The 18,715-nt window shown below is 35.5% G+C and overlaps 1 long non-coding RNA gene across 1 annotated transcript; it reads right to left on the bottom strand.

The window, feature by feature from the left end:
* Positions 1-1,456: 1,456 nt before the first annotated feature.
* On the bottom strand, positions 1,457-4,314 carry LOC123556524 (uncharacterized). The gene is made up of 4 exons (XR_006687476.2): positions 4,169-4,314; positions 3,542-3,659; positions 2,878-2,954; positions 1,457-2,016 (listed from the first exon to the last, which is right to left on the bottom strand). It is a non-coding gene; the product is annotated as an uncharacterized LOC123556524 (long non-coding RNA).
* Positions 4,315-18,715: the final 14,401 nt, after the last annotated feature.

Genomic DNA, 18,715 nt, shown 5'->3' with positions numbered 1-18,715 from the left:
GGAACAACTATTTTAAGTTTGAATCAAAACCTCTTTGTAATAACAGAGATATATTGAAAATGCATCGAAATGAACCTTAAATTCTAAGTAAGAGGGAAACATAATTCATGAAATATTGCTGCTAGAATTATGAACCTTGAGTCATATTATGTGGGTGATGATGCGGAACAACTTTTTTAAGTTTGAATCAAATCCATTTAGAAACAAGGCAGTCTGAAAGACAGCTAAATCCCCCGCCACTGCTATGGATAGTGAAAGGGTAAACCTTTGACCTTAAGCAGTGACCTTGACCTTGAACTGACGTGGCTGACTCATGAATTCTGCACAACGTCTTGATGAGGTGATCATTTGACCAAAGTTTGATGAAAATCCTTCAAGGGGTTTAGGAGATACAGAGTGGACAGGCTCAAACCTTTGACCATCAGTTGTGACCTTGACCTTGAGTCGGCATGGCTGACTCATAAGTTCTGCACATCATCTTGATGAGGTGATCATTTGACCCAAGTTTTATAGAATTCCTTCAAGGGTTTTAGGAGATATAGAGCAGACACAAAATGGAAGGCTCAAACCTTTGACCTTGAATTGACAAGGCAGACTCGTGAGTTCTGCACATCGTTATGATGAGGTGATCATTTGACCCAAGTTTCATGAAAATCCTTCAAGGGGTTTAGGAGATATGGAGCGGACACAAAAGTGTTACGGAAGGACAGACGGAGACCATTCCTATAACACCCGCCCCCACCACTTGTGGCGGGGGATTAATAAGTGAGACAGAATGAAAGTGCATCAAAACTTCAAACAGAAATTCTAAGTAAAAGGTGAGATAATTCATGAAATATTGGTGATGGAGTTATGATCCTTGTGTCATATGATGTGGGTAAAGATGACGAGTAACTATTTTAAGTTTGAAACAAAGTCTTCGAGTAATTACTGAGATAAAGAGAAAGTTCATCAAAACTTTAACCAAGGTGACGCAGAAAGACGCCGAGGCCAAGTAGGACAGCTCTCCATACTTCGTATATCTGAGCTAACAAACCTAAATGTTTCCGTGTAAAATTGACCTTTGAATCACTGCATCAAATCTTGCATGCAACAAGTTGGCTGAATAATACTGATAATAGAGTATCAATCCAGAAATAAAAGAATTATGTACAGTCCTCAACGAATTGCACTCTTTGGACCTTCAAATGTCACGTTTTTGGAAAAAAGAGTAGTTGAAATCGTGCAAGCAGTCCATCACCTTGTTAAAAGTTTTCGTTGCAAGAATAACTGAAAATGATGCTATATTTTATTTCAAATATAATTTCTGGACAAAGATCTGACAGACTGGACTAGCCGACAGACGGAATAGCAGGATCCTGTATGTATAAAGAAAACTCACTTTCAAATGTAAGGGGTCTAATAACAACACATTTAACTAATACCAGTAAAATATCACTCCTGTAATTATTTCAAAATAGCTTATAATAATGAATACTTGACACACTGTAAAGGGTTATTAGATAATAGATTCTATCAATGATAAGTAATGTAACAAAACTGACGAAGTTTGATAAATCAACTAATATATTATACAACAGATGGAAGTTTGTTTATTCTGTTGAGTTCAACATTATTTTAGTTAGGTATGAAAGTCTGTATTTACACATCCTATTTATATTTTAGAGCATTGTCAATAACTTGTGTGATGAATTAAAAACAAATCACTCCTTGACATACTAAATCAAATCCTTGAAATTAAAATCCTATTTTCCGCAGTTTTCACACACTGTTGACACAAAAACATTCAATTCTAAATCCTGAATCAACTTTGTTTGCTTTCATTCCTGTTGTAATTTACTTGGGTATGTCTTTGAGGACTAGTTATAAGAAATAAGATAAAGCAAGTTCTTTCTTTGTAGTATGAGTTCCATCATGAAAATAAGCCATTCTCATAGTCTCAAACAATGTGTAGTTTCTGTAGCCTGAAAGTGTTTGTCTCCATATGTTATCCATTTCTGTAACACCAATTCATTCCTGAAATAAAGAGTGAAAACATAAATTGAAGTGCACATCAGTTGTTTAATTAAAACAGTTAATTGCAGAAGAAAAAAATATACAAGAAAAAGTTGTAAGTATATTTTTTTTTACTCTGCACCACCTTACACTGGTTCCATTGAAGTGTATATATATATCATTCAGTAGTAGCAAAAATAATATCCAAAAAACAAAGAGTGTCATTGACCCTAAAGTGCTCACCTGTGTTAAAAGCTTCAAGTGTGTTTGTGTAATGGTACCAGTACAGATTTGGGCTTCTTCTATGTTAGCCTATATTGTACAATTTATTTGACCTGTCAAAACATGTTCCCGGCTTTCATTATATTCTGTTCATGCCTTAACATGGGTATGGCCTTTTTGGCCTTAAGGCAATAATCTGGAGAATTATGGTAGACAGTCAAACCCTTATATCACATATCGAATATCAAAGCTGTAGAGATAAAGAATTCAAAATCAGACTGGCAGTTTCTGTGATGAAAATTTTTAAAGTAATTTTTTCCTTTTTGGCTGCAATGGAAACCAGAACTCTACATGGATAACTTAGATTTGAAGTGTAATAAGCCCCCTTAACTAGAGGCCCACAGGAAACATGTCGGGCCCACCCTTTGACCTCTGTGACCTTGACCTTTGAGATAGGAACCTTGGGTTTGCAAATGCGCTCTGTCTTATCGAGATTAACATTCATGTCAAATATAAACATGATTACTTCATGCATGTCAAAGTTATGGCCGAGAGATTCAAATCTAGACAGACGGACGGACACACATACACAGCACAGCCATTTGTGCTTGACAAAAAAAATATGTAAAGTAATTCAAAATATTGTCATAAAAATCTTACTGTTTAATGAAGGTTGTAATGCTGACTGCAGTAGCTTTATTTGCTCAACATCATTATACAATGTAGCATATAGGTTGCTGAAAACAAAAAAGTTAATATGCATGTTTTTTCTGAGAAATGAATATACAGCTTAGTAAACTGCTTTTAAATTTCAAGGTATTTAAGCAACTTTTCAATTTTTCACTTTTTTTATGTAACAGGTTATTAAATAAATTTGCTCCCTTCAGCTGAAATATGTTAGAATAACTATAAGGTGCTTTTGTCACAAAAACATATGTCTCCCCCCTATGTATACCTTAAGCTCTGTCAGCCTTTTTATGCAGCGAGGCGGAACGTGTTTGCCATATGCAAAACTTGGCTTGGTTTTGATCACTGATTCACTCCTGTGAAGTTTCTTCGAAATCCAGCCAGCAGTTTGACCTAAGAAAGCCGGCCAAGCTTAATCAGGATAGACGGACGGAAAGACAGACGGCAAAGGCAGAAACAGTATATCTCCGCCATGTGACACAATCATTTTTAATGTAAGCTTCATTAACTTGTAAATGAAAAGAGCTATATGATCAAATGACCTATAACGTTAATTAAAGGAAGTTTTCAACCGGTTCTTGCGGATTAATCAGAAAGAGAATTTATGATACCCTTTTAATCAAAATTCATAACTCACACAATTCAATGTGAAGATCAATTAAGCAGATCATGAGAAGAAGTTGTTTAGTTTCTTTTCTAGCTTTAGCTCTGGCAGCTCTTGAATGCAATCAAACTTTCTCACAATGTCTGGTCCTCTGAAAAAGAAATATTTATATCATGAATAAATTTGGAAACATAATACTATGCATTCTTTCTGTAACATCCGAGAAGATATTACACTGAACTCTCCCTAGGAAATATGTACCTACACACCGATTTGTGGGAAGCTACGTCCCCAACTGCTGGAATGTATTCTACAATTTTTCATATCGAAACTGAGAGTAGGCATTAAATTTTAAGGTAGCAGACCACTACTGACCAGCATTTCAAATAGGAACTATTCAACTCCCTGTTTTCTTTCTACATTTTTTATTTATTGTTGTCAATTAATGACTGTGGAACTTTCTTGAAAAGCATGTGTACCAGGAAGAAGAGACGTTACCTAAAGATACATATAAAATGTCTTAAATGTTTATAGATTATATGTCATGAAGCAATGAAAGATTTTAAGTCGTGATCTTTAACCTGTATAGTATTCTGAAACTGGGTTTTATGGATTATCCAGACAAATTCATAAAAATATTTCTAGCAAATGTATACACACACAATTTGGTAAGGTGAAGTTTCTGTGGTTCATGAAAAAGTTGTTGAAATATTTTTTTCAGGATTTCACACACAATCTGGCAGCTCCAAAGTAATCAGACTATCTCACAATAACTTGTTCACTGAAAAAGAAATTTATACTTATCTATTAAAGTATTGTGAAAGTGTAACTAAATAATAATATGAGCCACGCCACGAGAAAACCAACATAGTGCATTTGCAACCAGTAATGGTTTCTTTAATTGCAATAGGCTTTGAAAGCGAACAGCATGGATCCTGACCAGATTGCGCGGATGCGCAGGCTGGTCTGGATCCATGCTGGTCACAAAGCCACTATGTAGTATGTTGCTTTTCTCATGGCGTGGCTCATATATAGTTTCAACTGTTATTTTCTTAAGATATCAATACTTATCAGTGTAAACAAAATATTGTGTGAAATTCTAACACGATCCGATTTTTTTTCCTATTAAACACAGAAGGCAGAAAACAGTGAATTATTATACAACAAATCACTGTTCTGATGTCACAATTATTACGTCATGGCATCAAACGGCATAGCAGCCCGCTGGAAAAGAAACCGATTGAAAATGGGCAAATACTTAATGAATGTCATTAAGGATGTACGTAAAAATCCTTGGTAACGTGTTAGAATCGAAATAATATATATCTCATTTAGTGATTTGCTCTTGAATAAATCATTGTTTGTCGTTAGATGCGTATTATTATATCACTCGGGCTGTACCCTCGTGCTATAATTCCTTCACAACTTAATACTCCAAAACAATGATTTATTCAAAAACAAATCAGTGGATGAGATATATTATTTCTTAAACAAACCAAAGTATTTTCATAGACTAGAAGTCGATATTAACGAATGAGAGCGTGTTTATATACAAATCCGTTGATATTCTAATTTTGTAAATGATAAATCAGCCAAATTCTTTCATAAAATTTTATGAAAGAATTTGGCTGATCTAATAGCCTGGTTACACATCATTGATTGCCAAACCTCCATGTTATTTTGTAAAAGGTGATGTTATTCTAACGGCCTAAACTTTAATTCTTAAAACACAAATTTATAAAATAAATTGATGAATGGAAAGCAGTTCATTATGAATGCTTAACTACTGTTTTTCTAAAAGTTTTCATATACTAAAATATGAAACCTTAAGTATTTTAAAACTGTTCTATTTTTGAAAATCCAGTGAAAAAGTTGTTAAAATTTAAAAATTCCGATCTCACAAAGCATTATTTTTCCTGCCACCAGATGAACAGATTTTAATAATGAGTGATGACACTGCCATCATTGATTTCGGCATTACATGAATAATGCATTGATTTATTCGAGACAATTAGAACTAAATTTTTAGTATGTATGCACACATGATTTTTTTTTAAGATAAGTATTGATATCTTTAGTAAATGACAGGTATATACATAATTTTAACATGTCCAAAACATTGCGGAATGATACTTATTTCACTTGGGTAATTATTACATTTTACTCGGACTTTATCATAGACTCCCTGTGTAAAATCTCAAACGTTTAACTAAAATAAAGGCATTAAATCAATATAATATTTCAATGAAACTTCAAAGTTTTGTTGTTTGTAGCATCATCTGGGGCATGTGCAGTGAAAAATCTTAATTTGATTTCTAAAATAGTGTGATATTTATTTCTAAAGTCACTATATGTTCATTGTAAATATACTTCGTTATACCCAAGTGGAAACTGGCAGGTACTCGAAAATGCAGCTATCTGATTGGTCAGTTAGAACCCCTAATGTACTGTGATGTCATGATAAAGATATGAGATTCATTACTTATTCATTAGGAAATCTATTACCGGATGGCTAGAAAATCCCCCGAGTATTTTATAGCTGACCAGACAGCTAAAATGCAGGCTAGGTATCCAGTTACTGGACGGCTAGACATTTCCAACATTAAAACAAGGAAATTCATTGATGCAAGCATCAAAGACGCCGCCAAGTGTTGTGTCTGAAGTACATTTATTGCAATATGAGAAATCACCTAATCATTACTTTATTAGCCTGACCGGCTACAAATTATCAACATTAGCACATGAAACAATATATGTTATAAACTGTTTAAAACATGAAGAATAAACATGATAGAAAAGTATGACCATGCAATACAAATCCTCTGCTTGCAATGACATTGACATTTCGAGTAGGTGGTCCCTTTACATACAAAATTAAAGTTATTATTTCACTAAGGCCAGCACCTGTGAAATCTTATATGCAGGAGTGTTTGTATGAAGTTTCACAGAAATGCAGTTTGTTGGAAAATGAGGTTATGTTAAAAGATAATTCTTTCAAAGTTGTGGTTCACAGAAACCATTATTTTTATTATCATGTAATGTAATGAGTGTTTTCTATTCATTGATGAAGTTTCATAGACCTTAGTCACCTACATTATAGATTTCAGAATGCAGATTATACACAGCATTTTACTGTTTCCGTTGCCAAAACAACCAAAAATTTTGTCCAAGAAAAGAATGATGTAACATGAGTAATCTCTATATTGCCCCTATTCACAAAGCATGAATCTTTCTTGTATACTTCTGGAATATCATAGAATTCATTTTTTTTCGGACGAACGATTAACTTGAAGTCCTCGTTGAACCGTAAATAAGACAAAAGGTTAAAAATAAGTTAACAGTGGCACTTCCTTCGTTCATTTCAACATATATATGCTTATTGATTCCTTTATTTAATTTGTTAATACGTTTTACAATGAATTTTATGCAGGCAAAGTGTGATTTTCCGTATTTTTATTTTTTAATATTCTCTTCGAAGTTACTGAAATGGTATTGTAAAATACATGAATGCTCACTTGTCCGCGTTGCGGTATATCTGCGGTGTGTTCTATTAATAGAAAATGAGAAAGGTAAGTAGGTCATGCTAAGATCAGAAATTATTATAGAAAACTTGACTTACAGAGTAACCTCCCATATCAATAAATCGGATCAACATTTTGACGAAATTGTAAATAAAAAAAATCTTTTCTGCTCTACAAATAAGGAGAGGAAAGACAGATAACATTGTTTTATATCACATAATAAGTTGCATTACATGCATTTTTTATGTTTTCTTTTTGCCATTTTTTGTTTATTCACTAAAATCTATTGTGCATTATCGTTGGTCATTTTAAAAACTATTCACTGTGTTCAGTTTATCACTCCGAAACTATTCATTACCATCTTTACAGGGTCCGAAATAAAAGTGTATTCCATATACTCGACGCCGCCTCCTGGGCGGCGTCGAACAAGGTCTGAGAGGAATGTCAGGGGTGTAAAATTCTTTTTCACACCACTCGCCCTGCAGGACTAGTAGTTAGTAAAATCTACTCGCCCTTAGTGAATAGTCACTCGCCCTAATAATTGACACTTTTAATACTGTCACGTTTTATGGAATGAGTATTATGTACAACAAGCAAATTTCAGATATAACACATAGCTCGTACATTACGTTTCCTTTTTGATTATTCATCTTTGTTACTCTTAAATTTCCTTTTCACACCAGACATTTTTTCTTTTTCTTTCACTAATTTTGTCATCTCCATCATCAAGTTGCTCTCCATAATAACTGCACAGATAGTAATAATAATCACAGTCTAACCCCTACCGTAGTTTCCCAGTGTCGGGAAAGTATTAAATATCAGTTATTTTCATTTTCTCAAGACTTATTTCCCAAAAAATAATTATTTTGAAAAGTGTCCTAAAAATATGGACACAATAATCATCATCCACCTACCCGTCTTGAAAGCGAAAAAAAAAAGTTGACAATCATCGGTAATTATTCTGTTGATTAATGAAGTAATTGGCATTGTTTCCATCATCAATTAATATCCTCTAAAAGAGCTAAAAGAAGTGTGTCGGTATCATGACATCTGAAGTGGAGATCAAAGCGGTATTGTTGCACGAGATTGTTGTGACATTACGTCATGTAACAGTTTTCGCGCCATGTGGCACATCACTGTCTTTAAATTGATGAGAAGCAGAAATCAATAAAAAAGTTTCTTCCATAATTTGTTATTAAAAGCGAATGTGCGGTATTGCGTATAAACTGACAAGTAAATGTCAGTGGAAATCCTACCTCTGTGACCTATTTGCCCTCAAGGAATTTATATTATCGTTTGAGAAGAATATTTTATCAAAAATACATGTACAAAGATTCATTTAAAGCTTACTAAAAACCGCAACAACATCATTTTGTTTTATTTTAAAACCACATTTCTATTTACGTCCGCGAGGTCACGTAACCTATTCCGCCGCACTTACCAAAAAAAATCGTTTTACTCAATGTATTTAAATTACTGCCGCTTTTTCATTATTGAAGATTTTTTTATTCTGTTTTTTGTTATTTCTGGTCGGAAGTCTGAATTTTATGCCCATAGTATGTATCACTTATTTTCTCTTAGAAAGAAATAAGTAATTAAGATCGCGCTGTTTGAAATTTAACAAATGATTATATGAAAATTCGACCGTTTTTATACAAATTTGCTTACATTTCCGTCGATATTTTATTGAAATCTTAATAGAATTCAAACTGTATTACTTCTCAAGCAGTGTTGACAAATTGAACCAATTATGTTAAAAAATGAATGCACTATGCGCGTTTTTTGTGTACGTGTCGATAAACAAAAGTAACGGCCATGTAAATTTGATATTACGACTGGTCGCACATGCTCTCGGAATGGAAAATTACCGGCATGATGTTTTGATATCTTTACGATTCTCGGGTAAATTCCAGTCAATCAAAGTCTCAAAGTTAGTTGACGTTTTTCGAGAAGTAATTTCTGAATTTCATTAAAGCTATCACGTATATTACGCGTATTTAGTATAATATTTTACAGAATCTAAAAATCTTTGACGAGTTTGACTAAAGTCAAGATTTTCGCCGACTGATCAAGTAATAAATTATAACGTAATTTTTGTATGACACGCTAACAGCATTGAAATAAATTGATGATTATATGTTAATGATATTGAGAACTTCTTAAAATGCTATGCAAATACTATCAAAAGGTCTAATTTACCTGTAATTTGACGAAAATCCAGTTTTCAAGCAACCGATATCACTTCCGCATTACGTCACAACATGTTTTTATTTACCTTTACGCCAAGCTCTTCAAGGAGATCAAGAGTTTCGTCTTTTTACATGGCTATTTTTATAGTAGAATTTTCCGACGAAAATACCGTATTTGTTCAAAATTTACTACCAGCGCACTTTAGAACAATTTTCTCTCATGTATCATTCTTCGTGTTTTTGCAATCCTCAAAACATATCCAAAAGTTAAAATTGTTCTCCCCTGCGCTCGTATCCTATTTTGGTGATAAAGTGCACGAAAATGTCTAAAAATGTACAAAATCTGTGTTGATGGCATGAAACTAGACCACACAGTATATAAACGAACTGAACCCCAACCGGATCTTGTGAGCGGATTTCAGTGTTAGCCATTTTGCGTCGAGACAGTTGAGTTAAAAATTCGTGTTCATGAGGATACTGTTGAACGGTAAGTAAGTCAATCTGTATGTATATTGTAGCCAACAAACTTTATTGTTGACCTTTGATACGCAACATTATCATTTTTAGCATTAAGACAATAAAATTCATGAAACTCGCCGCAGGCTAGAACGAAATCGGCACTACATACGAAAGAAAATTGGGATTTATCAAGTTTAGATTGGTTGAAGACGGAGTTTTGAGTTTGTACCGCTGCAATTAATTAATTACAAAAGGTATTATGGTTATTTGTTATATGACGGAACGATTTTGAACATAAAAACAAGATTTAAAGACAGGGTGTAAAATAGGCATACTGTACGTCTCTTGCCGGTGATTCTGAACCTCACTTGCGAGTTTACGCAATCTATCTGTACCATGTCTTGGGAGTATTTTCAAAGATGCTTTACGTTTCTCGCGAGAAGAAATTTATTATTTAAAGCATTTTTTGTTTATTTTCAGGCAAAATGGAAGAATTCAGCTGCATAAACTGCAAGTTCCGGACAACAAACTTTGGCGAAATCATTTTTCACAATTTGGAAACCCATGAAGTAAACAATCTAAAGATCAAAATTTCAAAATTCGACTTAAAAAGAAAGGAAATTATTTCATACTCTGAGGACTTCAAAGATATTTCCAAACAATTTAAAACACTCTAAAAGGACTTTAATTCCAAATGATGACACAAAAACAGCACTAGTGAGAGTTTCAAGGCTAGAAGACGTTTCGCCCATTAAAAAGCTCCAAAACCAAAAACACCAGTGAAAGATGTTCACAAATTGCTGGAAGAATCTGAGGATATTGAGAGTTCAGGTGAAGATAAAGATACTATGCAGCTTGCATTCCAGAATATGACTTTGCTAGAATCCACATCTTCAACGCAAACAGACCCTTGCTTTGTCCTGAGAACAGACCTATGCGAAGAATCTGATATGTTCACAGTTGAAAACATTATTCAACAGATCCCTGATGTTTTAGACTACCTTAAATTAGAAAATATAAATGAAATGTACATAAAATTTAGAACATTACTCGCGGAACGGAAGATTCCTTCATCGATCAGAAGATTCTGTCATTACTTTCGCTGTGCCATCACTGACTTGTCTAGAAAAATATCACATTTGGCTGAAAAACTGAAACAAAGTCGTCCAAACAAAGCCTGCAGTAGTCTTTAATATATGAACCTACAAGCAATCCTCGGATAAATATTTTATAACTGCAAAAAGCGGGGTAATTCAGTAAATATGCCTGACAAAGTTATGTGTCTTAATGGTATGACACTGCCCTTCGATCGTTTCAATGAATTACCTTCAACAGTACTGAAGACATGAAGTGGCACGCAAAACTTTAACCAGCATTTCTATGAAGAAAGGGGACCAGTCATTCAAATGCTGGAGTTATGGGCCCTGATGGCAAGATACTGTTGACCCTGAAGACATGTGCGTAGTTTCTACCAAATACCTTCAGTTTTCTTGGAGAGATAAAGTTTCATGCAAAATATTAAGCAAAGCATTACGCCGGCGTCAACACCAACGACGATGCATGAACACGTGAGTAGAATAGCTCAGACTATTCATTGAATCATCGAGCTAAAATACAAAAGAACAATTGTTGCAAACGCAAGTAGTTATTATATCGTATCAAGATATACTTTCTCTTTCCTTAATTAATTATCAGCTTCATGTAAATATTTTTGTTTCCAGGTAGGGATGTGTTTAGGCAATAACCAGTCATTCATTCTATGTGCAGCTAAATGCTTAAAATTACTTATAGTACGTATAGTACCCGAAAACACTTTAGATGCGCCATATAATTGTTGTGGACACAGTAACTTCACATTCGGTACGATAAAAGACAAAAGGTGGATATAAAGGCAATGGAAATCCCCCTACGTGACTCGCAAGATATGGTTCAGTGAACTCACAAGTGAGGTACAGATCATTACATTGATATTTGCAAGACGGGTTCAGTATTCAAACAGTTGCCTTGTTTACTTTCCATAATTTTCTACATAACAAACATGGCCTGGTAGGTATATGTCGCCGGTTTAGTGAAGGAAATACATTAAACAACACCTTAAACACGAGTATTGGTATAGATAAACGATTTTATGCATAAAATTCCTTGTGTAATCGGCGAGTGTTGAAATAAACGTAACACGCTGAGAAGAGTACAGCGTTTTATCAGCAATAATAGGACGAAAGCTGGAAACGACTGAATTTATCCGGAAGGATAAAGTATTTCTTGATATGATACAATCGTTTACATACCGCCTCAGCATCGTTGCAACAAGTTTTTTATAATTATTTAGATAGTCCCACCTATTTTCGTCAATCGGATCCTGAAATATGCTCGCAAGTTCCGGTTGGGGTTCAGTTCGTTTATATACTGTGGACCATGTATCATGACTTTTTAGGCAAAACTGTTGCATTTTTTCTTTATAAAATTCAAGATTAATCCTTTATCTTTCAAATAATTCATATCGTTGAGATGTAGTTTTAATTTCATTTTCTTCAAAATTTGGGGGCTAAAACTGTGCCTTATCATACATGGTCCTTTAATGAAATTCTGCCAAATGGTAAGTTTGTTATGTACAAATATGTGGATTTTCAGACAATTAAAGGGTAATAACTCTGAAGTTACAACAGAAATCCGTACAAAATTGTCTGTGCACAACCACATTATAGTACTCTAAATTCTGTTAAAGTTTTATAGTTCAAGGTCAAATACAGTCGAACTTCGATGGCTCGAACTCGAGGGTCCAGTGGAAATTAGTTCGAGTTTTCCGTTGTTCGAGCCATCCAAATGGCGGCCATTTTGAATTCGGGAATTCGAGGGCATGATGTGTTACAAACCTTACATCGTAATATATTGTCATATTGTACCTAAATGTGTGTATGATATGATGCTAAATAAAAAACAAACGCTGCAATATGCTTTATTATTTATTTTCAAACATGACATAGATACGAAAACAAAACACAGATAAAACACTTATATAATTATCAGAATTTTGGTGAAGACAGCATCTAATAGAAAGACATGAATAGCAAACATTTATGAATCATAGTTCAGAACAAATATTATCAAATATATTGCTTTCCAGTAGCCGACTTAGCTATCCCCCCGTTTCCGGGTCCTTTACTAAGTTGTTCAGCCATGCGAAAGCAGTATGAAAGTTGACATCAGATCTCCCGATTTTATGCAGAAAAAAATAAAGACAGACATTGCTCAGTTATTTTAGATAATTTCATTCGTATAAATCAAAGCCCATTAAAGCATTGCAATGAACGAAAGTCACTTTGTTTAATTTGTTTGTCGTATACCGACGCTAATTACATAAGCGTGTGAAAATTACGCACGCGCCGGTTAAAGGAGAAACTTGGCGAATGTCAGGCAGAGGTGTGAAAAACTTTGTAAACACAAGCCATTCCGGCGACAAATTGTCTGTTCGACAGAATAGGTGTAATTATCACTGTAATTAAGCCAAGGGGACCACCAAATATGTTCGAGAGTTCGAATTTTTGAAGTTCGAGCGATCCGAGGTAGAACTATATAGAATAAAGAAGGAATAAATTCGGGACCGGGTGAAGAATTCGAGCGATCCCGGGTATTCGAAAGATCCGAGTTCGAGCCATTGAAGTTCAACTGTATATAAAAAGTTATGATGCAGAAATTGTCATATCTATAGATCTATAGCACCCTATATAGTTAACACTAGAAACTTCTAAGGGCCATAACTCTAGTGTTACTTGGGCAATAAAGGGGGAGGGGTGGGAGGGGGAGGGGTGTGATCAAGGTAAGGGGGTGACCAGGTGTGAGTACACACCTTCACATGTTTACAATAAATGTTCAAGGAAAGGAATGAAAGAAATTTAATGAAATTCTACCAAATGGTATGTTTGTTATGTACAAATATGTGAATTTTTATACAATTAAAGGGCAATAACTCTTAATTTACAAATAAATCCGAATGAAATTGTGTGTACACAACCACATTATGGTGATCTAAATACTGTTTAAGTTTCATAGTTCTAGGTCAAATATATCAAAAGTTATGATGCAGAAATTGCCATATTTATAGTACCCTATATAGTTAACACTAGAAACTTCTAAGGGCCATAACTCTGGTGTTACTTGGACAATCTGACTGAAACTTGACGGGCCGCAAGAACTCATAGTGGTGAACATGTTTATGAAGTTTTAAATAAATATTCCCAACCATTTCCTAGATATGGCTCCGGACGGACGGACGGAAAGACGGACGGACAGACAACACCAAAACTATATCCCTCCGACTTTCGTCGGGGGATTAAAAGGGGCATAATTTAGTAAAATAGGGTTATGGAACCTGCATAGTGCTTATCAGCTAAAGACAGTGGACAAGTGTGTGAAGTTTCAATCCATTTCCATTAGTGGGTACTGAGATACCAGCTTACATATAAGAATTTAACCCAAAACTCCTAAGTTGAAAAAGGGGCATTATTTCGAAAAATGCGAAGTTGAGTTATTGACCCTTTGCACTGCATGTCATATCATGACAGTGAACTAGTGTGTGAAGTTTCAATCCTTTCCCATTAGTGGATACTGAGATACCAGCTTACATACAAAAACTTAACCAAAAATTTCTATGTTGAAAAAGGGGCATAATTTTGTAAAAAAGTGAAATAAAGTTATGGGACCTGCTTTGTGCATGTCAGATTATGACAGTGAACAAGTGTGTGAAGTTTCAATCCTGGTTCTTGCACATGACACTCCTTCACATCGTTGTGAACATTTGTGCCAAGTTACATCAAAATCCCTCCATGCATGAAGAAGAAATGCTCCGGACAAAGTCATTATTGAATTTAACCTTTGACCTCCAAGTGTGACCTTGACCTTTGAGATAGGAACCTGCGGCTTGCGCAATGACACTCCGTCTCACAGAGGTTAACATTCATGCCAAATATAAACGAGATTGCTCCATGCATGTCAAAGTGATGGCCCGGACAAACAAATCCGGACGGACGCACGCACATACACCAAACAGCCATTTGGACAACTATGTCTTCGCTTCCGCAAGCGGGCTCGACAAAAATTACACCGATAAACTATCACTTCTAGCACTACCACAAGAAAAAACTTGACTGTGCGAATTTGGTGAAATAAATGAGTTGGTATCAGCAAAATACCCAGTAACTTTTGAAAAGCCATGGTAATAATATAATTTTTTACCCAATTCATATTTCCAGTAACAAATTTAGACAAAAAGTGATGGGTAAATACCTAGCTCAACAGTTGCACTAAAAGCTTATCTGGAGCTCTGAAATATAACAATATACAAAATTTTGTATAGATGAAGCAGGTTATGTGAAAATGGTACCACTAACCATTATGACGACTGCTCTCCTGTGTAAGACATAACACCGTATCTCCACTCCTACTGTTGTCTTCATTATAGGCCTTGGGCGAGTTTCCATTTGACTCTGGCTCTGCAGTTTGAAGGGGAACAAGATTCTCATTGACTGTGGGACTTTCATTGACACTCATATCCTTGTGCCTATCACCTGAAAAACATATATAACCAGTTAATTACTGTTCTGGTCAGTAATATTATCCACAATATATACTGAATTAAATACTGCCAATATTTATTATGCCCCCCTTCGAAGAAGGAGGGGTATATTGTTTTGCAGATGTCGGTCGGAATGTAGACCAATCCGTTTCCGGGTGACAACTCAAGAACGCTTGGGCCTAGGATCATGAAAGTTGATAGGGAGGTTGGTCATCATCAGCAGATGACCCCTATTGATTTTGAGGTCTGTGTGTCAAAGGTCAAGGTCACAGTGACCCTGAATAGTAAAACGGTTTCCGGACGATAACTCAAGAACGCTTAGGCCTAGGGTCAAGAAAGTTGATAGGGAGGTTAATCATGACCAGCAGATGACCCCTATTGATTTTGAGGTCAGTATGTCAAAGGTCAAGGTCACAATGACCAGGAACAGTGAAATGGTTTTCAGGCAATAACTCAAGAACGCTTGGATCCAGTGTCAGGAAAATTGATAGTTAGGTTGGCCATGACCAGCAGATGACCCCTATTGATTTTGAGGTCATTAAGTCAAAGGTCAAGGTCACATTGGCCAGGAACAGTTAAACGGTTTCTGATCTTGTCCAAAACCATAGGGCCTAGGGCTTTGATATTTGGTATGTAGCAAAACTAAGTGGTCCTCTACTACGATTGTTCAGATTATTTCCCTGGGGTCAAATATGGCCCCACCCCGGGGGTCACATGGTTTATACAGACTTATATAGGAAAAAACTTTGAAAAACCTCTTGTCCAAAACCACAGGGCCTAGGGCTTTGATATTTTGTATATGACATCATCTAGTGGTCCTCTACTAAGATTGTTCAAATCATTCCCCAAGGGTCAAATATGGCTCCGCCCTGGGGATCACATGGTTTACATAGACTTATATAGGGAAAAACTTTGAAAATCTTCTTGTCCAAACCACAGACTATGGCTTTGATATTTTGTAATGTAGCATCATTTAGTGGTTCTCTACCAAGTTTGTTCAAATTATCCCTCTAGGGTCAAATATGGCCCCGCCCCAGGGGTCATATGGTTCATATGGACTTATATAGGGAAAAACTTAGAATCTTCTATGTCCATAACTTACATCATTCAAATTTGGACCACATGTATAGTTTTGAATGGCAAGATGAACCTTGACATGAGTTGACCTTGATCTTGACTTAGTGACCTACTTTCACATTTCTGTAGCTACAGCCTTCAAATTTGGACCACATGCATAGGTTTGTGTACCAAAAAAAACTTTGACCTTGTTATTGACCTAGTGACCTACTTTAACATTTTTGAAGGTACAGGCTTCAAATTTGGACCACATGCATAATTTTGTGTTCTGAATTGAAATTTGACATCGATTTTTACCTATTACCTACTTTCACATTTCTCAAGCTACAGCCTCCAAATTTGAAGCACATGCATAGTTCTGTCTACCAAAATGAACTTTGACCTTGAAATTGATCTAGTGACCTGCTTTCACATTTCTCAAGCAACAGCTTTCAAATTTGGACCACATACACATTGTTTTGTACCAAAATGAAATTTGACCTTGATTTTGATCTTGAGCTAGTCTTGAAGTTTGGAACATTCAAAAATGGCTCTGTGGATGGCGCCAAGGTCACTCTGTAATCTCTTGTTAGGTTAATAGGTTAAAGGTCAAGGTCAGATTAAACCAGAATGGTAGAACTTTTGTTTACAGTGAGCATACAATTTCTGTTCCTTGTGCAATTACTGAATGCATCAAGGGGGGCATTTTGTGTTCGACGAGCTCTTGTTTATCTATTTGGGTTTAATACAGCCGATAAGAAATCTAAAATCAAAGACTGCCGACTCTGATCATATTTTAAGTTAACTCAGTAGGGAGAGCGTTGGTCTATGGATCGTAGGGCCACGAGTTCGATCCTCGGGCAGGGCTTATGTTCTCTATGGCAATTTGGTAAAAGACATTGTGTCTGAAATCATTCGCCCTCCACCTCTGATAATTCATGTGGTGAAGTTGTACTGGTACAGAATCCAGGAACACTGGTTAGGTTAACTGCCCGCCATTGCATGACTGAAATACTGTTGAAAAACGGCATTAAACCAAAAACAATCAAAGAAACAATATCTTTAAGTTAGATATAAAGTGATAGACTCAACTGGGTAATAAATAATGCATACATAATTTTGTACTTATGAAGGTAGCAACGCGAAAATGTTACCACTAACCATAATAACGACTGCTCTCCTGAGTATGACAAAGGTCTACATCACCACTCCTACTGTTGTCTTCACTAATAGCCTAGGGCGAGTTCCATTTGACTCTGGCTCAGCAGTTTGAAGGGTAACAAGAATCTCATTGACTGTGGGACTTTCATCTACACTCTTATTCTCATGCCTATCACTTAAAAAAGCTGTTGTCTTCACTAAAAGCCTTGGGCGAGTTTCCGTTTGACTGCCTCGGTAGTTTGAACAGGAACAAGAATCTCATTGACTGTGGGACTTTCATCTACACTTTTATCCCCGTGCCTATCAGCTGAAAAACATACCTGGCCAGTTAATTACTTTTCTGGTCAGTAAAAATATCAACAAATTTATACTGAACATAATGCAGTAAATCATAAATCTAAAATCAAAGGCTGCTGACACTGATCATATCTTTAAGTCAGATGTAAAGTGACAGACTAATTTGAGCAATAAATAATCATTGATGCATACATAATTTTGTATTTATGAAGATGGTTACATGAAAATGGTTTGCCAATAACCATGCTCCCTGGGTAAGATAAGTATCTATTTCACCTCCTACTGTTGTCTTCACTAAACCTTTGGCGTGTTTCTATTTGACTCAGGCTTGTGGTTTGAATGCGAACAAGAATCTCATTGACTGGGGACTTTCATCTACTCGTTCTTCGCCTATCACCTGGAAACATTAACTGTCAGTTTAATTACTGTTATGGTCAGGGTAACAATATCCACGATTTTATATAATTATTATATTGGCTTATCATAATCTAAAATCAAAGGCTGCTAACTTTGATCGTATCTTTAGTCATGATGTAAAGTGTCAGGACTCATTTGGGCAATAAATATGCATGCATATGTATATTTGTAACTAATTAGGCAAGCTGCGTGGAAAATGGTTGCAACTTAAATTCCAAATTCTATTTGAGGACTGTGTCTCCAGGGTAAGACTAGTCAACTTTGTTATTCCTACTGTTGTTTTCAAAAACCCTTGGGCGTGTTTCCTTGACTCTGGCTCGATACTTGGAAGGGAAGAAGAATCTCATTGTCTTGGGACTTTCAATCTACACTCATCCTCCTGCCTATCACCTGAAAAAACATACATGGCCAGTTAAGGTTATGTTCTGGTCAGTTAAAAATATCCAAGATTTTATACTGAATATAATATAGCATATCATAAATCTAAAATCAAAGGCTGCTGACACTGATCGTACCTTTGAGTCAGATTTAAAGT

This window comes from Mercenaria mercenaria, unplaced genomic scaffold (genome assembly GCF_021730395.1).
Source record: "Mercenaria mercenaria strain notata unplaced genomic scaffold, MADL_Memer_1 contig_942, whole genome shotgun sequence".
Taxonomy (NCBI): Eukaryota; Metazoa; Mollusca; class Bivalvia; order Venerida; family Veneridae; genus Mercenaria; species Mercenaria mercenaria.
This window is presented reverse-complemented; position numbering and strand designations above follow the sequence as displayed.